Source organism: Kogia breviceps, chromosome 10, assembly GCF_026419965.1.
Source record: "Kogia breviceps isolate mKogBre1 chromosome 10, mKogBre1 haplotype 1, whole genome shotgun sequence".
Classification (NCBI taxonomy): Eukaryota; Metazoa; Chordata; class Mammalia; order Artiodactyla; family Physeteridae; genus Kogia; species Kogia breviceps.
In genome coordinates this window covers 99,384,866-99,410,671 of record NC_081319.1, presented here as the reverse complement: position 1 = coordinate 99,410,671, position 25,806 = coordinate 99,384,866, and the positions used below count along the sequence as shown (strand labels likewise).

The following is a 25,806-nucleotide window of genomic DNA, read 5'->3' as shown; positions in this document are numbered from 1 at the left end:
ACGGAAACACTCCCATTTACCATTGCAACAAAAAGAATAAAATACCTAGGGATGAACCTACCTAAGGAAACAAAAGACCTGTATGCAGAAAACTATAAGACACTGATGAAAGAAATTAAAGATGATACCAACAGATGGAGAGATATACCATGTTCTCGGATTGGAAGAATCAACATTGTGAAAATGACTATACTACTCAAAGCAATCTATAGATTCAATGCAATCCCTATCAAACTACCAGTGGCATTTTTCACAGACCTAGAATAAAAAATTTCACAATTTGTATGGAAACACAAAAGACCCCAAAAAGCCAAAGCAATCTTGAGAAAGAAAAACGGAGCTGGAGGAAACAGGGTTCCCGACTTCAAACTATACTACAAAGCTACAGTAATCAAGACAGTATGATACTGGCACAAAAACAGAAATATAGATCAGTGGAACAGGATAGAAAGCCCAGAGATAAACCCACACACATATGGTCACCTTATTTTTTTTTTTTTTTTTTTTTTTTTTTTGCGGTATGCGGGCCTCTCACTGCTGTGGCCTCTCCCGCTGTGGAGCACAGGCTCCGGACGCGCAGGCCCAGCGGCCATGGCCCACGGGCTCAGCCGCTCCGCGGCATGTGGGATCCTCCCGGACCAGGGCACGAACCCGTGTCTCCTGCATCGGCAGGCGGACTCCCAACCACTGCGCCACCAGGGAAGCCCGAGGTCACCTTATTTTTGATAAAGGAGGCAAGAATATACAATGGAGAAAAGACAGCCTCTTCAATAAGTGGTGCTGGGAAACTGGACAGCTACATGTAAAGGAATGAAATTAGAACACTCCCAAACACCACACACAAAAATAACCTCAAAATGGATTAAAGCTCTAAATGTAAGGCTGGACACTATAAAACTCTTAGAGGAAAACATAGGGAGAACACTCTATGACATAAATCACAGCAAGATGTTTTTTGACCCACCTCCTAGAAAATTGGAAATAAAAACAAAAATAAACAAATGGGACCTAATGAAACTTAAAACCTTTTGCACAGCAAAGGAAACCATAAACAAGCCAAAAAGACAGCCCTCAGAATGGGAGAAAATATTTGCAAACAAAGCAACTGACAAAGGATTAATCTCCAAAATTTACAACCAGCTCATGCAGCTCCATATCAAAAAAACAAACAACCCAATCCAAAAATGGGCAGAAGACCTAAATAGACATTTCTCCAAAGAAGACATACAGATTGCCAACAAACCCATGAAAGGATGCTCAACATCATAATCATTAGAGAAATGCAAATCAACACTACAATGAGGTATCACCTCAGACCAGTCAGAATGGCCATCATCAAAAAATCTACAACAATAAATGCTAGAGAGGGTGTGGAGTAAAGGGAGCCCTCTTGCACTGTTGGTGAGAATGTAAATTAATACAGCCACGATGGATTACAGTATGGAGGTTCCTTAAAAACCTAAAAATAGAACTATCATACGACCCAGCAATCCCACTACTGGGCATATACCCTGAGGAAGCCATAATTCAAAAAGAGTCATGTATCACATTGTTCATTGCAGCTCTGTTTACAACAGCTAGGACATGGAAGCAACCTAAGTGTCCATCAACAGATGAATGGATAAAGAAGATGTGGCACATATATACAATGGAATATTACTCAGCCATAAAAAGAAACAAAATTGAGTTATTTGTAGTGAGTTGGATGGACCTAGAGACTGTCATACAGAGTGAAGTAAGTCAGAAAGAGAAAAATAAATACCATATGCTAACACATATATATGGAATCTAAAAAAAGAAATGGTTCTGAAGGACTTAGGGGCAGGACAGGACTAAAGATGAAGACATAATTGATGGACTTGAGGACATGGGGAGGGGGAAGGGTAAGCTGGGATGAAGTGAGAGAGTGGCATGGACTTATATATACTATCAAATGTAAAATAGATAGCTAGTGGGAAGCAGCTGCATAGCACAGGGAGATCAGCTCGGTGCCTTGTGACCACCTAGAGAGGTGGGATAGGGAGGGTAGGAGGGAGATGCAAGAAGGAGGAGATATGGGGATGTATGTCTATGTATTGCTAATTCACTTTGTTTTAAAGCAGAAACTAACACACCATTGTAAAGCAATTATACTCCAATAAAGGTGTTAAAAAAATCAGAATAGCAAAATTCCTTACGTTAAAAAGAAGCCATTTTACTCTCCCAACTATATGGAACCAATTTTCATTTTAACCAGTTTCTCCCAAGTCCACTGCGCTTTGGTATCAGAAGGTCCGTTTACACAGGTATTTAGTTCTGTTGCAAATTAACAGCAATAAAGAAACCAAGCACAGCCGCAGAACCAGCCTCCTCCTCTCAGCTCGTGATTATAGCTTGCTGGGGGACTCTACCGAAATTGCATTGTGTGTTTACGACACGAAGAAATTCTTGAGGGTGGTACTGATATACCCATTAACGACACTGGTATTTTTCTCCCCATGGGGCAGACAAGGAAAAGGGATTTTATTTTGTTATGAGAAGCACTTTCTTGCTTATACTTAACTTTTATTGTTCACAGAGGATTTCAAAGTATTACCAAAGAATATGAACACCATACTTGAATCATCTGGGCATACTGCACTTTCATAGCCTAATGGGTGGTGTTTCACACTGCATTTCTTTTCAGTTCATCTTGGATTCATTAAAAATAAAATCACAGATGTTCACCAGATTCCTCGCTCCCCACCCACCTCCAGGCTTGGGCACTGAGGATGTGGCACATGGGTGGCTTTCTAAGGCTTGGTCAAGGCTGAGGACTTGCCTGCGGCCCAAGTGACCCTGTTTCTGGAGTGTCTTGCTTCCTCGTCCACTTAGGAACCAACGGCCCCATAGTTCAGGCAATCTGCACTTGGAGTTGTCATTTATAGCCACCCAAACTTTGAGGATGACGAAGTTATGAAAACATGAGAAATGGACTCAAATAGGAGGAAAAGTGTTGAGAACCACAAAAAAAGAGAAAGAGGAAGGGTTGTATAGTGGGAAAAGTGATGAACTGATGGTTAGAGAGACTTGGGTTTTAGGTAGGGTGATCATAAAATTTATTATCCAAAGTGGGACTCCTTTGAGGTCGAGAGAGATTACTGCTGATAATTCTGCTGGGACAACAGGACTAATGGAGACTGTCCCGGTGTGGCATGGTGACCACAGTTCCAGGACACTAACTAGCTGTCTGACCTTTAGCACGTCACTTAGCATCTCTGAGCCTCAACTTCTTTTCACGAAAGAGACAACCTACAATCTTCGCAGCCTTTTTCCATGAAGGCCCTCCTCTTTAACTTCCATCTCCGTGTTTTCCTCATGTTTCCTGCCAACTCAAGGCCTCTTGCTCCACAGCCAGGAGAGTTCTCCTAGAGTGTATTTACAACCTTAGGAGATCAACAGGGAGCAGGAATGGAATAACTGAGCAGCTGGTCATTGGCTTCTCCTGTCTCCCCGCCCCTACCCCATACTATCTCACTCTAGGGGAAGAAATGCAATGGTCAAAACCCCTCTGCAGATCGGGCAAAGTGGGTCTCAGATCTGAGATCTGCAGAATCAGCTGGCAAAATAAATAAAGGATAAGTTGGCTACCTAAATACTCCAAGTGTAGCGCAAACATTCTAGATTCTACAGCAGTACACTCGCAACGTGCTCAGTGGGGGCAGTGCTGCCCACCAAGGGCTATTGGGAAATGAGTGTTAGGGGATGGTTGGTTGTGACAATGACGGAAGGTAGGCACCACTAGCATTTTGTGCCTAGAAGTTGGGAATGCTAAAGGCCCTGCTATAAGCCAGAGACACTCGCATAGCGAAGAGTCATCCACCCCAATTGTTAAAAGCATCCCCACCGAGAAACACTGGATAAAAGAATGGGCTTTTAAGTCTTACCTGTAAAGAATAATTCAGACCCTCTTAAGAGGGCTCAGATCACACTGGACGGCTTGCTATGGTGCCAGCGCATTGGGCAGAACTTCCAGATGGAACCACTTAGTTCCGATAGGCCCTGAATGAAAGGAAAGAGCAGAGGTGACACCAGAAAGCACCGTGTAACTCATCCCCGCCTAGTCTGAAGTACACAAAGTATTCTGTGGGGCGGTTTCTTTTTTCTCTCAATGTTTACAGAATTGTTGAATCACTGTTTTCATTTACTTATGAGATGATTGACATCGGCCCTGAAAACAGAAAAACAACTTGAGCTAAATCTAAAATGCATGTATGCAGGCAACAGGGTGGTCCTTGGTCTCTGCTTTGCCTTCTATGGTAAACCGGGACTTCTCCTGGGCTTGGTTTCATTCATTTCAGCTAGAAGTGTGTGGCGAATAAACTTTTCACCAGTCTTCCCATGGAATGGTTGACTCAGCTTTGCTGTGAGTTAGTGGCCCCAGGGGGAGAAGGCCAGGGCTCCCTCTCCATAAGATGCCTCCTGAAAGGGAAGAAGTCATTGACGACCCACAAAGGAGGCTGTGGCCATAAATATTTCAGAATTTGCCTTCCTTAACATCTTAAATAATGGAAAACATTTGCTTGTTTAAGACTTTTAAGTCCTCGGGTCTTTGGATTCAGTCTCCAGTGGCGAGGTACAAGCATGACGTCAGGGTCAGGAGGATGCACAGCACATAAAGCCTCGCCTGGGTCGGCGGGAAGCACTAGGCTCTCGAGAGGGCCCTCAGACAAATATACAAATGTGGCCCAGCACATGTCAAAGACCTGTGCAAGGGCAAACATCTTCATGACTTTGGTCCTGGGAAGAGAGACCCGGCCTGGGATTAGAATTTACAGCTGACAAGCTGCTGATGAGGCAGTTATGGCTATTTAGTGCACGAATGGCCACATTGGGAACAGGGGGCTTAGCACACCAGGCTGGAAATCTCAGACTGAAGTGGGGACAACCCCGTTCACCGGTGCTGGGATAAGTTTACTCACCCCACAATCTGCCCCCTGGGCCTTTTCTCTGCCTTCCTTTGATTTACAGCCCTCCCCGCCGTTCTGTAGAGCTAGGACATACATGACAATTGAGCACCAAGGGAATTCTCAAGACCAGGGGAAGAATATCTTTCTGGGCTATAAACGTCACTCTGAAATTCTTCTCATCTGTAATGTTTCAAGAGCATGTGAAATGTGCATGGCTTGCCCCCTGCAGAGTCCCTGTCCTCTAAGCGCTCACAACTCCCTGAGCCTATCTTGCTCACAAGTGTGCTTACAGATGTCCTTTATAATCCCCAAAGTATCAGCCAGCTTTACCGCAGTGGTTCACAACTGGGAGCAGTTCAGTCTTGTGGGGGACATTTGGTAACGTCTAGAGACTTTTTTTTTTTTTTTTTTTTTGGGCCGCGCTATGCGGCATGTGGGATCTTAGTTCTGCAACCAGAGATCGAGCCTGTACCCCCTGCAATGGAAGCGTGGAGTTTTAACCACTGGACTGCCAGGGAGGTCCCTAGAGACATTTCTGAACCACTGGACCGCCAGGGAGGTCCCTAGAGACATTTCTGATGATCACAGCTGGATGGGAAGCGTTACCAGCCCGTAGGGGATGGATGCCAGATATGCTTCCAAATATCCTACAATGCACAAGACAATCTTCCTCAACAAAGAAGGATGCAGTCCAAAACGTAAGCAGTGCCAGCACTGAGAAACCCTGCACTGGGGTAAGGGTAGACAACCTCTGCATAGTCCAAGAACGTAATTATCTAAACTTGCACTGTCTGATGGAACTTTCTGTGATAATGGAAATGTTTAGTATTTGTGCTGTCCAACACATTAGCTGGGAGACACATGAGGCTCTTTAGCACTTGAAATGTGGTCAGTGTGACTAAGGAACCAAATTTTTTATTTTATTTACTTTTAATTAATTATATGTTAATCATCTCATTCAGCTAGTGACTGCTGTTTTGGACAATGCAGGTCCATAAAATGGGAGATTGGAAGCAGCGGAATAGCCTGCCCTGCTGGGTTATCTACTCCACTGGCTTGTAATTAAAATTCCAAAGCTAGACACTCCTTCTTTAGCTAAGACTTTGACCCATTATTGGTATATTACCCTGGGAGGGAGATGACCTTTAATTTATCAAGAACTGACACTAACTTAATATGACTAATGGATCTGAAAAATGTTTGGGGGGCCCTGAAGTGAAGGAGAGGACACCATGAGATGGGGGGCTTGGGGGCGGCACCTAGAGGAAACCTGAGGGGGTGGTGACATGTGCTAGAGGCAGCAAGGGCCCCCTGTGCCTACTTTCATCAATAAACTCTGCCGAGAACAGAAGCCAAATACAGTCGTCCCGTAGTATCCGCTGGGCGTGGGTTCTAGGATCCTCCACGAATACTGAAATCTGCGGATGCTCAAGTCCCTTGTGTAAGATAGTGTAATAGGGTTGGTCTGTGGAACCGGAGGAAGAGGATGCCAGGGAAACTGGAACAGGGTTGGCGGGGAGGTGGGGAACCCGTGGAAGAGAAACCGGAAGCAGAACCACTGTACTCACAATTCCTACTCAGATATACGTTCTGTGAAGACTAGAGCCAAAGGTGGGCAGAAGAGACCAAGTGTGTCACAAAGGCGAACCTGTTTCCAGCTCCTTCTCCGCCTGCCTTTGGCTTTTAGGCCAAGTCTCCAACCAGTAAGATATTATGGGGCTCCCTCCCTTATGTAGCCCAAATAAAGGCAGTAATAAACCACAAAACACAAAATGGTTTTCCCTTTGATCTGATTATGAAATTTTGGATAACCTCGCCAAAGCTGTATGGTTGATTTCTGCTGGTGTCCTTAGCACGTAAGTGCCTCCTTTTTAATCTAGCTCTGCTTTAGGGTCTTGGTTGTAGGGCTAATAGTCTTTGTAATCCATTGAATAGCTAGCTTATTGTACACATTTTCCTCTGAAATATTGTGTACTCAACTATAAAATTGTCTAGAGAAGGACGTCACCAACCTCACTTGGTAAGCTAAATCTACCTGCGTGTCTTGAGATGAGGAAAGAGTATAACTAAACAAACCAAACACAAATCCTCTCTTCCTAAATGTTCTATAGGGCTCAAACTGGAGGTCCTGGTGGCATCGATTTTGGTCATTCCCCAGGGGAACAATGGAGATTGAACAGAAAGAGTAAGTCCACCAAAATTATGACAGGGACTGGGACCTGTGATATAAGGAGAGCTAAAAAGATGAGAATTCTTCTGTCAAGAAAGACACAAGGTGAGAGAGATACATGATGAGAGAAGAGAGAATTGCGAACTTTGACTTTTTCACAAATCACTAGTTTGTCTGAACATGGCAGGGGTGAGAGGGGCGCAGAGGGGAAGGTAGGTAAATTTAGGACAGTAAAAGGAAGTGTTTCTGTCTTAGTCCATTCAGGTTACTATCAACAAAATATCATGGACTGGGTGCTTATAAGCAGCAGAAATTTATTTCTCAGAGTTCCAGAGGCTGGGAAGTCCAAGATCAAGGCTCCAGCAGGTTTGGTGTCTGAGGGCTCACTTCCTGGTTTATAGACATCCTATCCGCATGTCCCCACATGCAGGAAGGGACAAGAGGGCTCTCTGGGCTCTCTTTTACAAGGGCGTTAATCACACGCATGAGGCCTCCGCTCTCATGACCGAACAACTTTCCAAAGGCCCTACCTCCCAACACCATCACACTGGGGGATTAGGTTTCAATATACGAATGTTGTGGGGACACAAACGCTCAGTTTACAGCATTCTGTCCCTGTCCCCCTGAAACCCATATCCTTTTTGCATACAAAAATGCCTTCATTCCATCCCCAAAGCTCTCAAAGTCTTAGTTTCTTTCAGCAGCAGTTCAAAAGTCTAAAGTCCAAGGCCTCATCTAAATACCATCTAAATCGGATATTGGCAAGATTCAAGGTGTGAGTCGACCCGTGGCATATTCCCCTCCAGCTGTGAATCCCTGAAACCAGACAAGCTATGTGCTTCTAAAATACAAAGGTAGGACAGGCATAGGACAGACCTTTCCATTCCTATGGAGAAATAGGAAAGAAGAAAGGGATGTCAGGTTCCAAGTAAGGCCAAAACCTAACGGGATAAACAGCATGAAAACTCAAGGCTTGAGAACACTCCTCTTTGGCTTAGTGCTCTCCCTTCCAGGCCCACTGGGGTGGCACTGTCACCCCAGGTGTCAGTGGCACAGCCCATTGGTGGCTCTCTGCTAGGGCTCTGCCGCGCCGTGGTTCTCTTCTGGGGCCTTGTGGCTCTTCCAGGGGGCCCTGTCCATGCCATGGTTCCACTGGATGCAGCCCAAGCTGGGGGACCTCCCTGCAGGGACCCACACCTGAAGCGCTGAAGGGGCATCTTGACTCACCTGACCCAGAGGGGTGGTTCCACCCTTTGAAATCACTCTGCCCCCTAGGCCCTTGCACTCTGGCCTGTGACAGGAGTGGCGTGTGATGGCCTCTGAATTGCCCTCGGGGTCATTCGTCCAGAGTCTTGAAGAACAACACTTGGCTTGAGATGGCTGAGTCATATTCAGCTCCTTAGTAAATAGTCGCTTGGCCATACTCTTCATGTGCTCATTTTTTGCCATATGGACAGGCTGAGAATGTTCCAAATCTTGAAGTTCTGCTTTCTTTTTGCTGAATTCCATCTTGAAGTTTTTTTCTCTCCCCTCAAATTTTGCTATAAGCGGTTGGGAAGAGCCAAGCTGTACCTTCTGCACTTTTCTTAGAAATAGCTTCAGCTACATATCCAATTTCATCACTCACTAGTTCCACCTTCCACTAAATACTAAAGCACAAACACAATTCAGCCAAGTCCTTTGCCAGTTTATTACAAGGACGGCCTTTCCTCCAGTTTCCAATATGGTCCTCATTTTCCTCTGAGCCCTCTCGGAATGGCTTTTCTGTCCATACTTCTAGCAACATTCTTTTCATGAGTATGTAGGTATTCTCTAAGAAGACTGAGGCTGTCTCTACAGTTCTCTTTGCTTTCTGAGCTCTTACCAGAATCACCCTTAACGGTCCATTTATCTCAATGTGGGATTTTTCTAGCATACTAAAAATTCTTTCAGCCCCTACCCATTATCCTCACTACCCAATGCCTCCATGTTTTACAGTATTTGTTACAGCCGCACCCCACTTCTCAGTAGCAGTTTGTCTTAGTCTGTTCAGGCTGCTATAACAAAAACACCATAGACTGGGTGGCTTATGGACAGACATTTATTTCTCACAGCCCCAGAGGCTGGAAATTCCAAGATCAAGGCATCAGGAGATTTGTTATCTGCTGAGAGCCCTCTTCCTGTTTCCTAGACGGCCATCTTCTTGCTGTGTCCTCATGGGGCACAAGGAACAAGGGGTCTCTCTGGGGTCTCTTAAAGGAGCACTAACCCCATGCATGAGGGCTCTACCCTCGTGACCCAATCACCTCTCAAAGGTACACTTCCTAATACCATCGCGTTGAGGACTAGGTTTCAATATATGAATGGGGGGTGGGGGACACACATTCATTCTATGGCAATTACTTAATACAGTGTAGTAGTAGTGGGGGGGAGGAGTGATTTAAGAGCCTTTTATCTCAATGCCAAGGGCTGCAGAAATAAAGAGCTCAAAGATGTTTAAATAAAAAAATGACAGTTCCATAATGAATTCTTGACTGGAGAAAACTACGGTGTTTAAAGCTAATCTCTTGAGATAAGCACAGAGAGGGGCTCCATCTCCTTCCCATAAGGACCCCTGTGCCGTTCTCCAAAACGGGACACTAGATGCGTCTTGCCATAAGTCTTTGGGGTTTATCTCATTTGGCCACTCCCACTGTGGAATAGAGGTGAGCTCATCTCCTAAGTGAGTCTGCCATTTACCCATGTTTGACACAAGCAGCGTTTCCATGTTAGTGCTAAAACAGGCTGAGAAACGCAGTACCCCCCGGGGAGAAGTGGGAGCTTCCCTGTGGCAGCAGCAAGCCCAGGCATATGGGGTTGCGAGCTGTAGTTCAGATGCACTGATAGCTGTTTTTAAGCTGATCCACTCTAAGTCTTTGAGCGCAATGGCTGATTATTGGGTCAACAAACTTGAAAAGCTTTGTCACTGGCCCAAGTTTGAACCAAAAGCAACATGTCTTTCATGAGCATTTAGGATGAAAGATGTAAGATTAAAACAGAAAATCTTGGGAGCAGAGTGAGCAACGTTGGAGGGTCTTTTTTATGTGTGCTTTGCCCTAAGAGAAAAAGTAAAGCAATAAGATCCATGAAACGTCCTTGATCTTTTCTCAACCCAGGGTGGTAAGCCCTGAGTTACCTTCATGCTTCCATTACAGGAACTGTAGGGTAGGGTTGCCAAGGGGAATTTCAGCTTTTAGTTTAATAAGACGATGACACTCATATATAGGGGTGCAGTGAACAGAGGTTCAAAGAAACACTGTACTGAGTGCACATTTGACCATATCATGCCTCTTCTTAAAATCCTTACCATTTATCAGAGGCTCTCCATTACCTGCAGGATGGGGCCAGGGGTCTCCTGGTGAGTACCTATACCTCTCGTCTTTGCTCCCATCTCACTGAGGTACTTCCAGTTCTCCAAATGCTTCACATTCTCTTGGAACCCCACACCCTTGCACGTGCTATTCCCTCACAGTCATAGGCACCTTCCCTGCAAAACCAAGCTCAACGACCCTTGAACTATCAATAGATTCTCCTCTGCACTCTGTGCTACGCTTCATTATTAGCCCCCATCACATCCTATTGAAATTACCTCCTAACTCAACTGTGAGACTCCTGAGGCCGGGACTGGGTGCTACGTTGCAGCCGTCCCCACTTTCTGAACGCCTCGCATGATGCCGGGCACAAAAGTAGTAGCAGGTCCATAAATGCTGAATGAGGGAATGAGTGAGTTTCAGTGAACTGCAGATGATGGAGAGCTTTTTGACAAAGGTGCATCCCATATCTTCTCTTTGGCAGAATGACTGCTAAGAGAACAGTTAAAGAAGAGCAATAGAGCAATCAATGCTAACGTGAGAGTACCTTCCTATCAGCTCCACATAAAGATATACTCTAAACCCCGCAGTCTCCCTTAAAGTAAGAACAGAAACAGTTCATACACTTCAGAAAAAGAAAGAGGAAGGAGGGACGCAAGGAAGGTAAGAAGGAAAGGGAGGGAGGGAGGGAAGGAGGAAGGAAAGTCCTTTGCTTGTGAAAGTCTACCTCAGGCACAAGAGAAGAGATTATCTATATTTTGTTCTGAGGCTTGGTCCAAGAACATAAAGAAGAAAGCCACTGAAATTTATGACTTTCCATTCATAAGGTTAAAAGAGGAATGTCCTTCAGTTCCTGACTGGTCAAAAGACACAAGTTATATTTCAACCATAAACCTTTTCTAAAGAAACTCACAAGTGTAGGAGTTGCATTCGACAATGGAAACCAAGCTGCACTTAACATGGAGCGCCTGATTAACTAGTCTGTTTGCCAATAACCTCCCCTTTTCATTTCTTTGGAAATGAATAAGCTTTGTTATTCTCTTCCACTGGGTTTACTGTGCCTCTCCGGGATTGAGGCCCCTCTTGGAAAGAGCCGCTCCATCTCCTCCCCCTGTCGCTGTGGAAAGGGAGGTGCCAGGACAAGCGTGCCCCCCAGGATGCGAGGGAGATGTCGGCTGAGTGACAGGTGCAGAGGCCGGGCAGGGCCGCAGCGCCTGGAGAGGCTTGGCCTCCTGGCAGAGAAGAGGCTGTCTCAGCCTGCTTCTCTCTGAGATGGTTCATCAGGTGCAGCTGGGACTTGGGCGGCTGCAGCTGTGTTTAGGGGTGCATTTGTTTTATCTACCATATCCTTTGAGGATTTCAGGGCAGGCCATTTAATCTATTTTAATGAATACTCTGGCAGTTTCTGAACACGGGGCTGTGTCTGCATGCCCCCAGGAGTGGTTATTTTCACTATTGTTGAGATTGACAAGAACATGTATTCACAGATCCTTTCGGATGTCTTTTTCCTCTGACCATTCCTCCAGTTCAGGCCTAAACAGGAAGACAATTGTAGGGCGAGAGGCTTCAGCTCGGAAGTTGGGGTTTCCTGGTTTTCTCCCTTTTCCACATACTTCATCAGCCCATCAGTCACCTCCTCATACTACTTATAATCCTCTAACAGTTTTCAAATCTGTTCCCTAGATTGGCTAAAGAAATATGGTGCATCAATTAAAATCAAGTTGTACAAAGTCGCTTAATGGAATAGGGAAATGTGATATATGCAGTGGAGAGATCGGCTTACAAAAATAGTTTTTGAGTAAATGACTACATACGTTCATATATATGATTTTGAAAAGAAATAGGAGCCACACAAAAATAATAATGCTTATTCCCAGAGTGCAATTAAGGATCATTTTGTTTTACTCCACAGACACTGAAAATTTTTTTCCAATGAGCTTGCATTGACTTTTACAATCTGAAAAGTAATACAGAATTTTAAGAAAATGAAATGAATGCATGCAAATAAGAGAAAAGACTTATTTCCTATCTCCTCTAGTCCTGTCATCACCACCATAGTTTATTGCTCATTTTTTCCCCTCACCTACAAAAATCTCCTTGTATGTCACCCTCTCTTTAATCTGTCCCATCTTTATTCATTCTCTCTCAGAAAGGTCTTCCTGTGAAGGAAATCTGACCAAGTAGCTCCCCTATATCCTCCAGGGTTTCCTATAGAATAAGGCAGTCCAAAACCCTCAGGCTGAAGCTTAAAATGCTTCAGAAGCTCGTCAGCAGCTGAGGTTCAACACCAACTCTTATGTCCCCATCCCAGGTCACTGGAAGGCTGTCTGGGTCTCTCCTTCTTTGAAACGGCATCCCCTGGGAATCCCTTCTCCTCCTTCTTGCCTCTCCCTGTCCTCATGTACCGCATTTATCTCTGACTCCACCCTCAAGAGTCAACCCCAGGGACTTCCCTGGTGGCACAGTGGTTAAGAATCCACCTGCCAACGCAGGGGACATGGGTTTGAGCCTTGGTTCAGGAAGATCCCACAATGCCGAGGAGCAACTAAGCCCACGTGCCACAACTACTGAAGCTCGCGCGCCTAGAGCCTGTGCTCTGCAAGAAGAGAAGCCACTGCAATAAGAAGCCCGCACACTGCAACGAAGAGTAGCCTCCGTTCGCCGCAACTAGAGAAAACCCGTGCGCAGCAACGAAGATCTAACGCAGCCAAAAATAAATTAAAAATAAATGTCAACCCCAGCGTCACCTCTCACAGGAAGCCTTCCTTGCCTGCAGTTAGGGGTACTCTTTTCTTGTTCATATCTCCGTATGAGCACTTACAACATCACATAATTCCTACTTTGTGTGTCTCTTTTCTCCACCTGAAGGGAAGGCGGACGCTCTGTCCTACTCTGTGCTCAGCTCCCAGAGCAGTGCCAGGCATGAGGAGGCGCTTAATAGACATTAGTGAAAGACTCTACCCTTAGCTGGCACTGACGGGAGAAGGCGGCTGAGGGAATCAATTCTATTGCTTTATTGCTGTGACTGTAGAAACTGTTAATTCTTCGTTAACCAAGTTTAGGGCCTCTCTTTCCTCGGAGGATGGTAATGCACTCGAAAATTTTAAGATATTCAACTATGCCAGCATTTATCTACTTTATACACTTGGGACATGAGATGCATCCCATCAGGTGTGCTTCATAAACACACTTCAGTATACTTCCCCTTTGCAGCAAGGTAACTCTGGATAAGTGAATGTTACTTGGTGTTATGGGTTGAATTGTGTCCCCCTTAAATTCATATGTTGAAGTCCTAAGTCCTAGTGCCTCAGAATGTGACCTTATTTGGAAAGCAGGTTGTTGCAGATGTAATTAGCTGAGTTAAAATGAGGTCGCTAGGGTGGGGCCCCTGATCCGATATGACTATTGTCCTTATAGAAGGGGGAAATTTGGACAGACAGACAGACAGACACACACACACACACACACAGAGGGAGAACACCATATGAAAATGAAGGCAGAGATGGGGGTGATGCTTCTACAAGCCAAGAAATGCCAAGAATTGTCAGAAGACCACTAGAAGTTAGGGGAGAGGCATAGATTTTCCTCAGAGCTCTTAGTAGGAACCAAACTGCTGACACCTTGATGTCAGACTTTAAGCCTCCAGAACTGTGAGATCATAAATTTCTGTTGTTTAAGCCACTCAGTTTATGGTACTTTTTTTTTTTTTTTTTTTTTTTTTTACAGCAATCCTGGCAAACAAATACACGCAGGGACCCTTGGGTGAAATATCAGAGAGAAGCACTTTATCCTAAATCTCCACGAACGCTCGTTTTGGTCCCAGCGTCCAGAATGATTATGGCTTGCTTCGCAAATGGGAAAGGGAAAGACCTATTCTACCTCTTCTGAAAATTTCATTATGGGTGTTATTGATTTTTTTTCCTAAACTTTTAAATATTTTCAACTGAGAAAAACAACGTATCTGAATTTAAGTACATACAGAAATAAATTCAAGCGGTAAAAGGATAAATAAGTCCCCTGCTTACTCTCAGCTACTCAACGCCCCTCCTCAGAGGCAACATCTTTTATGTCTGTGTGTATGTATATTTCATTTTTTACATTAATGATCATATACTCTAAACATCATTCTGTCTGCACCTTGATTTGATTGCTGAGTTTCCAATGTTGGAGATAATTCTCTATTAGAATACACAAACATGCCTCATTCTTTTTGAGGACTGCATTGTGTTTCTTTGACAGATATTTTCTGCCTGTTCTTAATAACTTCTCGGCTGGCTTTTCTTAAGACAAACAGAAAGCGTTCCCGAAGTTCTCTTTGCAGCCTGAACAGGGCTGAGCCTGCCCACGGTTCTTATGCCCTTAAAGAGATGGATACTTTCTTTGTCACCAGAGGTTGTTAGATAAGCTTTAAACCCTGTGAAAGCTGGCTTTCCCCATGTTTTATGCAGGTATCTCCAAAGCACAGCAGCTTATGTCTGGTGTACGACGGGCCCATCTTGGCTCACCAGATCTTGTTTCAACAAGTTTTTCTTCTCCCGTGGGCTCTGCTAGAAATGACCAATTAGTTACATGTTGGGCCAGATGAAATGTGAGACCAACATGTGTTAATCAAAACCTTTGAGTAATGTATCCATTACCTTCCTGTGGCTCATGGGGCCATCATTCACTTCCCAAATGCCACTTGCACTGGGATTTCAGGACTCACCTGACTTCTCCCTGCTTGCATTTCTTGAACCTTTCCTACATTTTCACAGAGACAATCAGTAAATGCTTCTGGTTCAACAAGATTGTACTTGCATTCATTATCTAATTTCCCAAAAATAAGCTAATAAAGCCATTCAGCTGTAATATAAATAACTACATGCTACTTCACATGGTTGATTCTGAATGTCAGCTGAAGGAGCTAACGGCTACGTGTAACTCATTAACTTTCACCTTGAATCTAAGAAGCTGTTTAAACGTTAGCCATGGCCACATATTCAGATGACCTTCACAAGCCATATCTGCATGGAACCGTCCCTAGTGGGGCTGTGATTTTTGAATAGGCCAAGCAGCCCATGTGCAGGATATAAATTTCCTTCTTTTTCGAAAAGTATCTATATCTCATTCATCCTTCAGTGTCTGATTACATACCAGGAGTCTTCCAAAACCTGCCCTGTCTTAATGAATAGCTTTCCCTCCTTATCTAAGAGCAAACTGTGCACCTCTACTTAGCTCTTGCTTCTTTTGGTGTTGCTTAAAAAATTGTTCCCTGCTGGCTTCCTTTCCTAAGCTGCCCACATGCCTGGAGGATAAAAGCTGGCTGGCTGTGCCCCTCAGACAGAGAAGATCAGTCAGTATCCATTGGTGAAGAGATGACCATCACACATTCAGATTATCGGAGAGCAATAGTGAACATTTATAGAGCACTCACTGTATACACATAAGGCATCATTTAAATAATTTTACACGAATTATCTCATTTAATTGTCACGATATCCTTTATGTGATATTATTATTATTATCTCCATTTTGTAGAAATAAAGAGAGACATTGTAAGCCCCTTGCCTAAAATCACACAGCTACTTTTTGACTTTAGATGATGTGTTCTTAGACACTAAGATGCCTGTCTCTTAGCGAGCCCTAAAATCTACAAAACTGATAAAAATCTAGCCATCAAATTTGTATAATATAGAGGTTTAATTAATTTGAAAGTTCTGTCCACCAGTTATTTCACGGCCTTCTAATTCAGCTCCTTGCTTTTGTCGTAGAGGTCTCTTCTCGACAGACAGTGTGATCCAGTTATAACTCAAATCAGTTCTGGACCCCCCAACTTCCCAACGCCTTTCCATTTCACTAGAGTAAAAGCCAGAGTCCTTACAATGGCCTATGAAGCTAAACAATAGCTGCTCTCACTACACTCCTCCCCTGCCCACAACCTCTCTGACCTCATTTCCTACTCTCTCTCCTTTGCTCCCGTTCTCCAGCCGCGTGGCTTCTGTGCTGTTCTACTAACAAGTCAGGCACGCTTCTGCCTCACAGCCCTTTCCATTGAAGTTTCCTCTCTGAAATGCTCTTCCCCCAAATATTCCTCCTCTTCTTCCAATTGTTACTTAAAAGGAAACTCCTTGGGCTGATGACTGTGATGGAGTAACTCGCCCCAGACTAGCTCATCCCCTGTAAATGTTGGAAACTGGACAAGATAAGTATGGTAAGATACTTTTCAGGCAATGGAAAATAACCAGCACAAGACTTCAGTGCTTGGGAGAGGGGAGCAGGGGCAGCCCCACTGCTGTCCAGCTCTCTGCCTGGAGATCTGAATTTGCGCAGAGCACGGTCGTCCTGTGGAGCTGAAAAGGCAGAGATCAGGCTTCAAGGCAACTGAAATGGCTAGGATCTGTGCAGAAAGAAAGCCTTAACCGTCTATGTAGATGTGTGGGGCGGTCCCTCATGAGCTCATGGCCGAGGGCTGGACTGTGCACATGCCAGGCAGAACCATGCAAGCCTTACCAAATATCAGCTGCTATGGGGTTGAGATGGAAACAAATATAATAAAGGTCGAGCAGTTCTGGTGGTACATGTGTGAGTATTTAAACTTAAATTAACAAAAATTTAATGAAATTAAAAATTCAGGGCTTCCCTGGTGGCTCAGTGGTTGAGAGTCCGCCTGCCGATGCAGGGGACACAGGCTCGTGCCCGGGTCCGGGAGGATCCCACGTGCCGCGGAGCGGCTGGGCCCGTGAGCCATGGCCGCTGAGCCTGCGCGTCCAGAGCCTGTGCTCCGCAGCGGGAGAGGCCACAGCAGTGAGAGGCCCGTGTACTGAAAAAAAAAAAAAAAAAAAAATTCAGTTCCTCAGTCACGTTCAAGGGTTTAATAGCTGCTATCATATTGCATGGTGCAGACATAGAGTATTTTCATCAATGCAGGAAGTTCTATTGAACAGTGCTGATCTCGAGCCTCTATGATGCACAATTCACAATGTCCAGCAGTCAGTCAGAAATCACTAGATGTCCCAAAACACAAATAAACAAAAATCAGGATTGTGTAATTCACAGTAGATAATAAAAGAAGTAAAAAAAACCTGATTCTTAGATGAACCACATGTTGAACTCAGAAGATAAAGACTTTAAGACATATGTGTTTTACAGTATATATTCAAAGAATTAAAATTAGAAATATACTTATTAATTTTTTAAAAAGGTCCTAATGAGTGACTAGGTAAGGATCTTCGTAGAGAAATGGATATCATAAAAAGAATCACATGGAAATTCTAGAACTGTGCAATACCTGAAGTGAGTCATTCACTGGAGGGGATTGGAGTGAAGATGGTAGAAGACTCAGTGAAGCTGGAAACACATCAGTAGAAATTATCAAAGAGAGAAAAAATATTAAGGAAAAATGAACAGAGGGTTAGGGACCCGTAGAACAGTATCAAACAGTTTAACACATGTGTGATTGTTGTCCCAGAAAGAGAAGAGAGTGAGGACAGAAAAAAAATATCTGAAGTAACAGTTGCCAAGAAGTTCTGGATTTTTTAAAAAATGACTTACAAATCCAAGCTCAAGAATAAAGATAAAGAAAATCCTACATAGGAACATCACAGTCAAACAACTGAACACTGAACATAAAGACAAAATTTTGAAAGCAGCCAGAGGAAAAACGACAAATTATATACAGGGGAACAAAGTTAAAAATGATTGCTAATTTTTCATCAGAAACAATAGAGGCTAGAAGACAATGAAATGACATATTTCGAGTATTGCATGAAAAATCCTGTCCATCCAGAATTCTATATGAAACAAAAATATTCTTCAAAATTGAAGGTGAAATAAAGACATTCTTAGATAAACAAAATCTGAGAAAATTCATCACCAGCAGACCATGCCAAAGGATGTCCTCCAGTCCAAAGGGAAATAATACCAGATGGAAATTACAGAGAGGATGAAAAGGAGGAGAAATGATAAATAATCGAATACACAAATTGTGGTAGATTCATCCAATGGATTAATACTCAGTAATAAAGAGCAGTAACTATTAATAAATGCAATAACATGGATTAAGCTGACAAAAAGAAGCCACATACAAAAGACTTTGTGCTATATGTTCCATTTATATGACATTGTAAAACAGGAAAAACTAATCTATCATGATATAAATAAAATCCGTGGTATCTTGGGGTGGGGCTAGGAGAATGACTATAAAAGAGTGAGGCGAAACTTTCTGGGGAGATGGGAATTTTCTATAGCTTGATTAGGGTAGTGGGTGTACATGTTGGTCAAAAGTCATCAATCTGTACACTAAAATGTGTGAATTTTACAGCAGATAAATTAATAAGTTGGGTTAAAGTTTTTTTAAGCTACCCTCTCAGGGAGGTTTTCCCTCCTATTTAAAGCTGCACCCCGATACTACTTATTTTCAGTTTTCTCCCTAGTACATATCACTGTCTAACACACTGTATATTTTATTTATCTTGTTTTATCTTCCCTTCTAGAACGTAACTTCCATGTGGGCAAGGACTTTTGCCCATTTCTTTCATTTTTGTGAACAGTGCCAAGAACAGTAGTTGGCACATTATACTGAATAAACATGAATGAATGGATGAATAAATGAGTGAATGAATTACTGAATCCTTTAGTGTTATCAAATGTAAGATTGAGTAGACAGGCTAAAATAAAGATACACTGAAATATCATGAAATTCGAGACACTGTATTTTAGTCTAACTCAAAGTTAAAAGACAAGAAACCTGAGTGAAAAAGTAACATGGACTAAAGACATAAACAAACCGTTGGCGCGGCATATGACATACTTTACTCAGGCTCTCAGGTGAACTATGGATGTTTACAATAAATATTACCTCAGCTTTTTTTTTTTTTTTTTTTTTTTGTACTTCGCCCACTAGAAAATAGAGGTGTAACCTGGGAGTTAGGATAATAAGGGGGATGGAAGTGGGGTTGTAGTTGGCAAGAGATAGAGGTGGGTCGGCTGCTATTTATCTTCCTGAGAAGGAAGATAAATAGCACCTGGAGGCCGCTTTTTGGTTCTTTTAGAAAATTAGTAAGAATAAACTCTCTTGGGAATTCCCTGGTGGTCCAGCGTTTAGGACTCTGTGCTTCCACGGCAGGGGGAATGGGTTTGATCCCTGGTCAGGGAACTAAGATCCCGCATGCCCGTGGTGCAGCCAGGAAAGAAAAAAAAAAAAAAAAGAATAAACTCTCTTAAAGGTATAGACATTGTGACACCTAGGCCTGGCACATCTCTGGTTACAAAAAGTACTGATAAGCACTTGTGATGGACATAACATTAGAACACGTGTGGCCTCAACTCCTAAGAGTTAGGCCCCTCATTTAGCATCAAATTCCAGACGTTTGAGAAAAATCCACCTAGTCCATCCTATGGGAAGGTCCACCCTATTGAAGGTATTTACCTTGAAGAGAGGGAAGTCTTTCAAAGCAGGAGTACGTTTAGAGGGGGCGTGTGTGCAAAATATCCAACAGCATCATTTGTGCTCCTGTCCTAAGTGCCACACCCTTCCAATGAAGAGAGCAAACTGGATTCCAAGTTTTAGGTAAGGGCATGTTGATTCCAGGTCATAGTTGATAAAATAAGATCTGTACCTGCAGAGCCAGCTGGATGGCTCTGAAGTACGTGCCCTCATTGCCGCCTCCTCCAAGGCAGACGGCAACCTCGCTTTGACGTCTACTGCACTCAGATTACATAGCACACATTCCAGGGACCACATTCTGCCGGGTATTGTTCCCGGTTGTCAGCCAGCCTGACCGCTCCCCACCCTCCCTCCTGACTATCAGCCTCTCCAGCTCCAAAGTTCAGAAACCAGATACCTTTATTTATTCTTATCATTAAACAACAACGACAACGTTCTTCTCTTCTTTTTCATCTGTCTCCTTTCCCCGACTCCTGTCCCCAAACCCCATTCGAGAGTTAGTATTTAAAGAAACTGGAGACTGAGACTCGAGGATGGGGGAGAGGAGGGGAGAACTCATACTTCCCGTTCCATGACCTCCTGAGTGTTACGAGTTATAAATGCCAGGAGTCAGCCCTTCCAATGGCAAGAAAAGGGATCTGGGAGCATTCCTGTAGAAGTAGAGAAGATATCAAAAAAGAAAGGCGTTGTGTAAAAGATCTTCTTGTCTGGAATAAGGTGACTGGAAAGAGGGACCAGGGTGAGGCAGGATGGAGAGGGGATGGGAGTGAGAATGAAGTAAACTTAAAGGTTCTGAGAGAAGAAAGAGGGACAAGAAATGCACCCAAGGGAATATCTAAGATGTAACAGGGAGTTGCTGGGAGTGGAGGATGGGAGATGGAGAAGGTGTGCTGATTGGTGCTTTGAACCAAGTCGAGGAAACTTGTCTTTAGTAAGAAGACACCATGACATTTATGACTTATTTCAACAGTTTGGGTCAGTGTGAAGGAATCTGGGGGCTTCAGGTTACTTGCGATGTTATCTTGGTTATCTTGGTGTGCTGGACAGCAGTGGAAGAGATGGAAAAGTGAACACCAAAGTGGCAGGTGTGTGTGTGAGAGTGTGAGTGTGAGAGCGCGTGTGCGAGTGTGTGTGTGTGACAGTGTGTGTGCCACACTTTAGCTCAGTACGCGGAGCAAGAACCTGCCTCCTCCCCTGCTGTCACGGCTTCATTTCCAGGGGAACCTCAGATTGCCCAAGGCAATCTGCCCTTAGTCCCCTGTCCCCTACCCCAAGTTTCCAAAGAGACTTTCTGGAGGACGGATGATCTTTTCGACCCCATAAACACCTGTAGAGGACTTATCTCCGAGTTGAAAGTACGCGACATCATGCGTTGGTTGTAAATACCAATATATAGAAGTCAGCATAACAGCATTAGGGAAAGGTATTTTAGGCTGAGATCAAAAGGCTGACTCAATGTGACACAAGGGGGTGTAAACAATTCCCAAGCTCACCTCATGCTACTTTCTCCAGCTCAGGCCCTCCAGCCCACAGGCCTCTTGCTGCTCTTTAAACACGACCTCTGGCCCTGCTCTCTTTGCCGAAGGCTCTGACCCCTGACCTCCAGGGTCACAGCTCCCGAGACTTCTCTGTCTGAAGGGTCTCCTATGCCACATCACCCACTTTTGCTTCTTGGTGGCACTTAGCACTCTCTGGCACAGACTAGTGTCTCTATTTACTTACTTGGCTTATTTGTGTCCCCACCTTTGGGATATAAGCTCCACGAGCGCAGGGACATTGTCTGTCCTCTCCTGCACCCAGGACAGCGTCTGGCACACAGAAGTAAGTGCTCACTGAACGAGTAAACATGCCCGTTGATATAGTATTTGTATCTTTTGTGTTACGTAGAAGGCGTTTTTCTGCACTAGGTACTGATTCAGCGCTCTCTCCCAGCCCTACCATTTCATACAATGATGAGGACAGTCCTTAAAAGACAAGAGGCCAGTGTTAGGTGTTAAAGACTCACCCCGAAGAGCAATGCTCTTTATTGAGGAAGCAAATACCTGTAGTTCACTTTTGTTATGTGGTCATGAGAGGGCTCAGAGGCCCCCAGGTGAGTTCAAAGTCCCCCTCTGTTTGCTGGGTGGAATAACTCTTATTCTGAGGCACACACCAGAATTCGCAGGCAGGGAGGGCTTGGCCCTGTCTTTGACTTCTCTGCCGAGTTTCTGTCTGAGGCCGGCGTGGACTCTTGCTGGTGAGGAGGTTAGGTCTGGCGAGTACTGTCATTGCAGAGGGTCCAGCCTGGCTGCTGACGGAGCAGCCACCCGCTCCGCTTTTCAAGGCTCCCTGACTTGCTTTGATCACTCAACGAGTAACTGCTGCAGCCCCGCCTCTGTGCTCAGGGCCCCCCTGAGAGAGGGTGTGAAAACCTCTTCTGTCTGTGGGAGCCCACACAGCCAGCTTCGGCCCAGAGCTACCGAGTCAGGGCAGCCCTGAAGCTGAGTTGTGAAGCCTCAGCCAGTCTTCCCGGTTGCCCCTCCGCACCTCCGCCTTTCCACCCCCCAGCCCCTTCTCCTTTGCCCTTCACGGGTCTCCATTCGGGCAAGGGGGCTGCTGTGGCCACAGCGTAGCCAGCCTGCTTTGCCCAGCCCTCAGCCCACCTCTCCGCCAAAGGAGCAGAGCCAGGAGGTGCTCGTGAAGAGGGGCTCCGGGGCATGGAGACTGGGGTGCCCGGCCACTTCTTTTCCTCTTTATGAGCTGCAACTTTGGGCAAGTCACTTCACTCCGAGACTCAGTTTCTTTCCTTGTAAATCTGTGATAAAAATGCCCAATCTGTCTGGCTCAGAGTATCTTTAGGTTCAAAAGACATGACGGATGGTATACAGAGTCTTATCCAACCTTGTAAACTGAGAAGTTCACAGTTCACAGGTTTTCAGGAGCTAGCCTGGGCAATACAGTTTGATCTAGTAAAAAATAAACTAATTTACAATTGGCCCTTAATGGCCAAAAGTGGCTTCAAGGTTTATACCATCTGGGTAACATATTTTCATTTCTGTCCAATCTCTTCCTGTCTATCCAGCCTTAAGGAGAAATCATGTAAGGTGAGGATTTCAGGTTTCAGGCTGACCTCTAGAGGCAATGCCTTGAGAGAGAAGGGGCTTTGAAACACTCCGATCATAGTTTTGACGACTGTCCTTGTGGCTCACACGCAAAGCCGACCCCCACAGAGCCTCATATAATCTGGACAGGGCCACAGCTGGTTTAGATGCCACCGTCACTAATACACAACCAGTTATTTTGCAACTCTTGCCTCATCAAATCCACGTTTTTTCTCTAGGTTCAGTTTCTCTTTTAAATACCCTGATTACAAATTGCAAAGGCCAAGCAGGCCTGGGCAACCCCAAACAGACGTCTTATCATCTGGCTTTGGCAACTTCCCATCCTCTGTGACAAACCGTGGGAGCAGAAATAGAGACTCACAGACTCTCACAGTAGATGGGAACTCAGATATCGGCAGGCCTGACCGCCCTCGACGTCACCAGCAAGCGAACGTGCTTATTGAGCACCTACTCTGTGCCAGATGCTATAGGGAGGGCTGGAGGGGATACGACCAAGATGCTGAACACGACCAACTGCTAACCTCGAGGGAGGGCGGCCGGCAAGGAGACAAGCAGTTGGGATGCTCGGATAAACAGAGTGTAGCTGTACCCTCCAGGGCTCGTGGAGGGGACGGGATGCCAGCCAGGCTTGGGAGAATCAGAAAAGCTTTTTGCAGGGGGGCTTCCCTGGTGGCGCAGTGGTTAAGAATCTGCCTGCCGATGCAGAGGACACGGGTTCAAGCCCTGGTCCGGGAAGATCCCACATGCCGCGGAGCAACTAAACCCGTGCGCCACAACTACTGAGCCTGCGCTCTAGAGCCTGCGAGCCACAACTACTGATCCCACATGCCACAACTACTGAGCCCACATGCCACAACTACTGAAGCCCGCACACCTGAGCCTGTGCTCCACAACAAGAGAAGCCACTGCAATGAGAAGCCCGCACACCACAACGAAGAGTAGCCCTCTCTAACCGCAACTAGAGAAAGCCCGCGTGCAACAACGAAGACCCAACGCAGCCAAAAATAAGGGGCTTCCCTGGTGGCGCAGTGGTTGAGAGTCCGCCTGCCGATGCAGGGGACGCGGGTTCGTGCCCTGGTCCGGGAGGATCCCACATGTCGCAGAGCAGCTGGGCCCGTGAGCCATGGCCGCTGAGCCTGCGGGTCCGGAGCCTGTGCTCCACAACGGGAGAGGCCACAACGGTGAGAGGCACGCGTACCGCAAAAAAAAAAATAAATAAAATTAATTAATTAATTAAAAAAAAAGGTTTTGGGGCAGAGGTGGAGTCTTTTTTTTTTTTTTTTTTTTTTTGTGGTATGCGGGCCTCTCACTGTTGTGGCCTCTCCCATTGCGGGGCACAGGCTCTGGACGCACCGGCTCAACGGCCATGGCTCACGGGCCCAGCCGCTCCGTGGCATGTGGGATCTTCCCGGACCGGGGCACGAACCCGTGTCCCCTGAATTGGCAGGCGGATTCTCAACCACTGCGCCACCAGGGAAGCCCAGAGGTGGAGTCTTGAAGGCAGGAGAATGAGCCCGAAGATGATCAAAGGGGTGGATGGTAGGACATTCTAAGTGGAGTTTACAGCCTGTGCAGGGCACAGAGGCCAGAAAAGAGAAGAGGAGGGAAGAGGGCAAGGGAGACCGAGAGGGTGAAATAGAGGAGTGAGGGAGGACCAGGGTCAGGGGATGTTGCCGAGCTCTCGCGCCTCTGGGGAGCTGCCAGTTCAAGGTCAGGGGCGGAGGGAGATGAGGCGAGGAGTCCAGGGCTTTCCTCTTCCGCAGCGTTAGCAAGCCCAGTCCCTTCTGCATAGGAGGGACACAGGAGGGTTTCTCCCCAGAAGTATGGGGCTTGGAAGCCCCAGCTTTCCGCCTCTTATCTCTCCTCTAGAGAAGTGAGTTGTCTACACCGGGGGCCCCCAACCCCCAGACCGCAGACGGTATTAGTCCGCGGCCTGTTAGGAGCCGGGCCGCACAGCAGGGGGTGAGGGACAAGTGAAGCTTCCTCTGCCGCTCCCCCTCCGCTCCCCATCGACCCCATCGCTCGCATCACCACCTGAATCATTCCCCCATTGGCCCCATCCGAGGAGAAACTGTATTCCTCTTAACCGGTCCCTGGTGCCATACAGGTTGGGAACTGCAGGTCTACACCACAGCCATCCGAGCACGGGTGGCGCAGATGAATCCCCTCCGGGTGGGCAGCACAGACGTTTACACAGCATTGAGCCCAGTTTGCTGCGCTTTATAACAATCAACGTCCGGCGTTCGTTTCGTGGAGTAACTAATTCTGCCACCGACCACTTCCTCTTCACTCTTGCCTGTTCCTTCTGCCTCAAGTACAACTACTCAGCTTCTTCCTGCAGCTTCATTCTCAGAACCTAGGTCAATGTTAATTTGGGAGTCTTCGCGTCCCCCTTCCCCCAGGCAACATGAAACAATGGTAAGAAGAGTCTTCAGAGTCAGAAAGATCTGAGTTTGAATCTTGGCTCAGCTAGTTATTAACTATGTGACTTCAGGCAAGTGACTTAACCTGTCTGAGCTTCAATTTCCTCATCTGTGTAATGTTGACAATATCTATTCTTTAGAGCTGTGAAGAGCTTAGCTAATTTAGGTAATGTCCTTGGTACATAGTAGACATGGGAGTACGGATGGCTATTAATAATAAAAACAACAGTAGTACTAATGATGATGATCTGGTACTTCTACTCACAGCCCTGGATCTACTGACTTAGAATTTCAGTTTTCCCATCTGTTAAGTGAGGATAATAGCAATTATTTGGTAGAGTTATCTGGGGATCCCATGTGATAAAAATGTGTCAAACACACAGTGGGCTCTTGGAGCATGGGTATATCACTGCCTCCTCGCCCTCCAGGGC

The 25,806-nt window shown here is 45.5% G+C and overlaps 1 protein-coding gene across 1 annotated transcript in view; it reads right to left on the bottom strand.

The window, feature by feature from the left end:
- NEDD9 (neural precursor cell expressed, developmentally down-regulated 9) overlaps positions 1–25,806 on the bottom strand; it is a 299,037-nt gene that overhangs the window by 136,432 nt on the left and 136,799 nt on the right. The window contains exon 6 of the mRNA XM_067006770.1: positions 3,906–4,020. The gene's annotated coding sequence lies outside the window, so the exon portion shown is untranslated. The remainder of the gene's footprint in view (positions 1–3,905; positions 4,021–25,806) is intronic.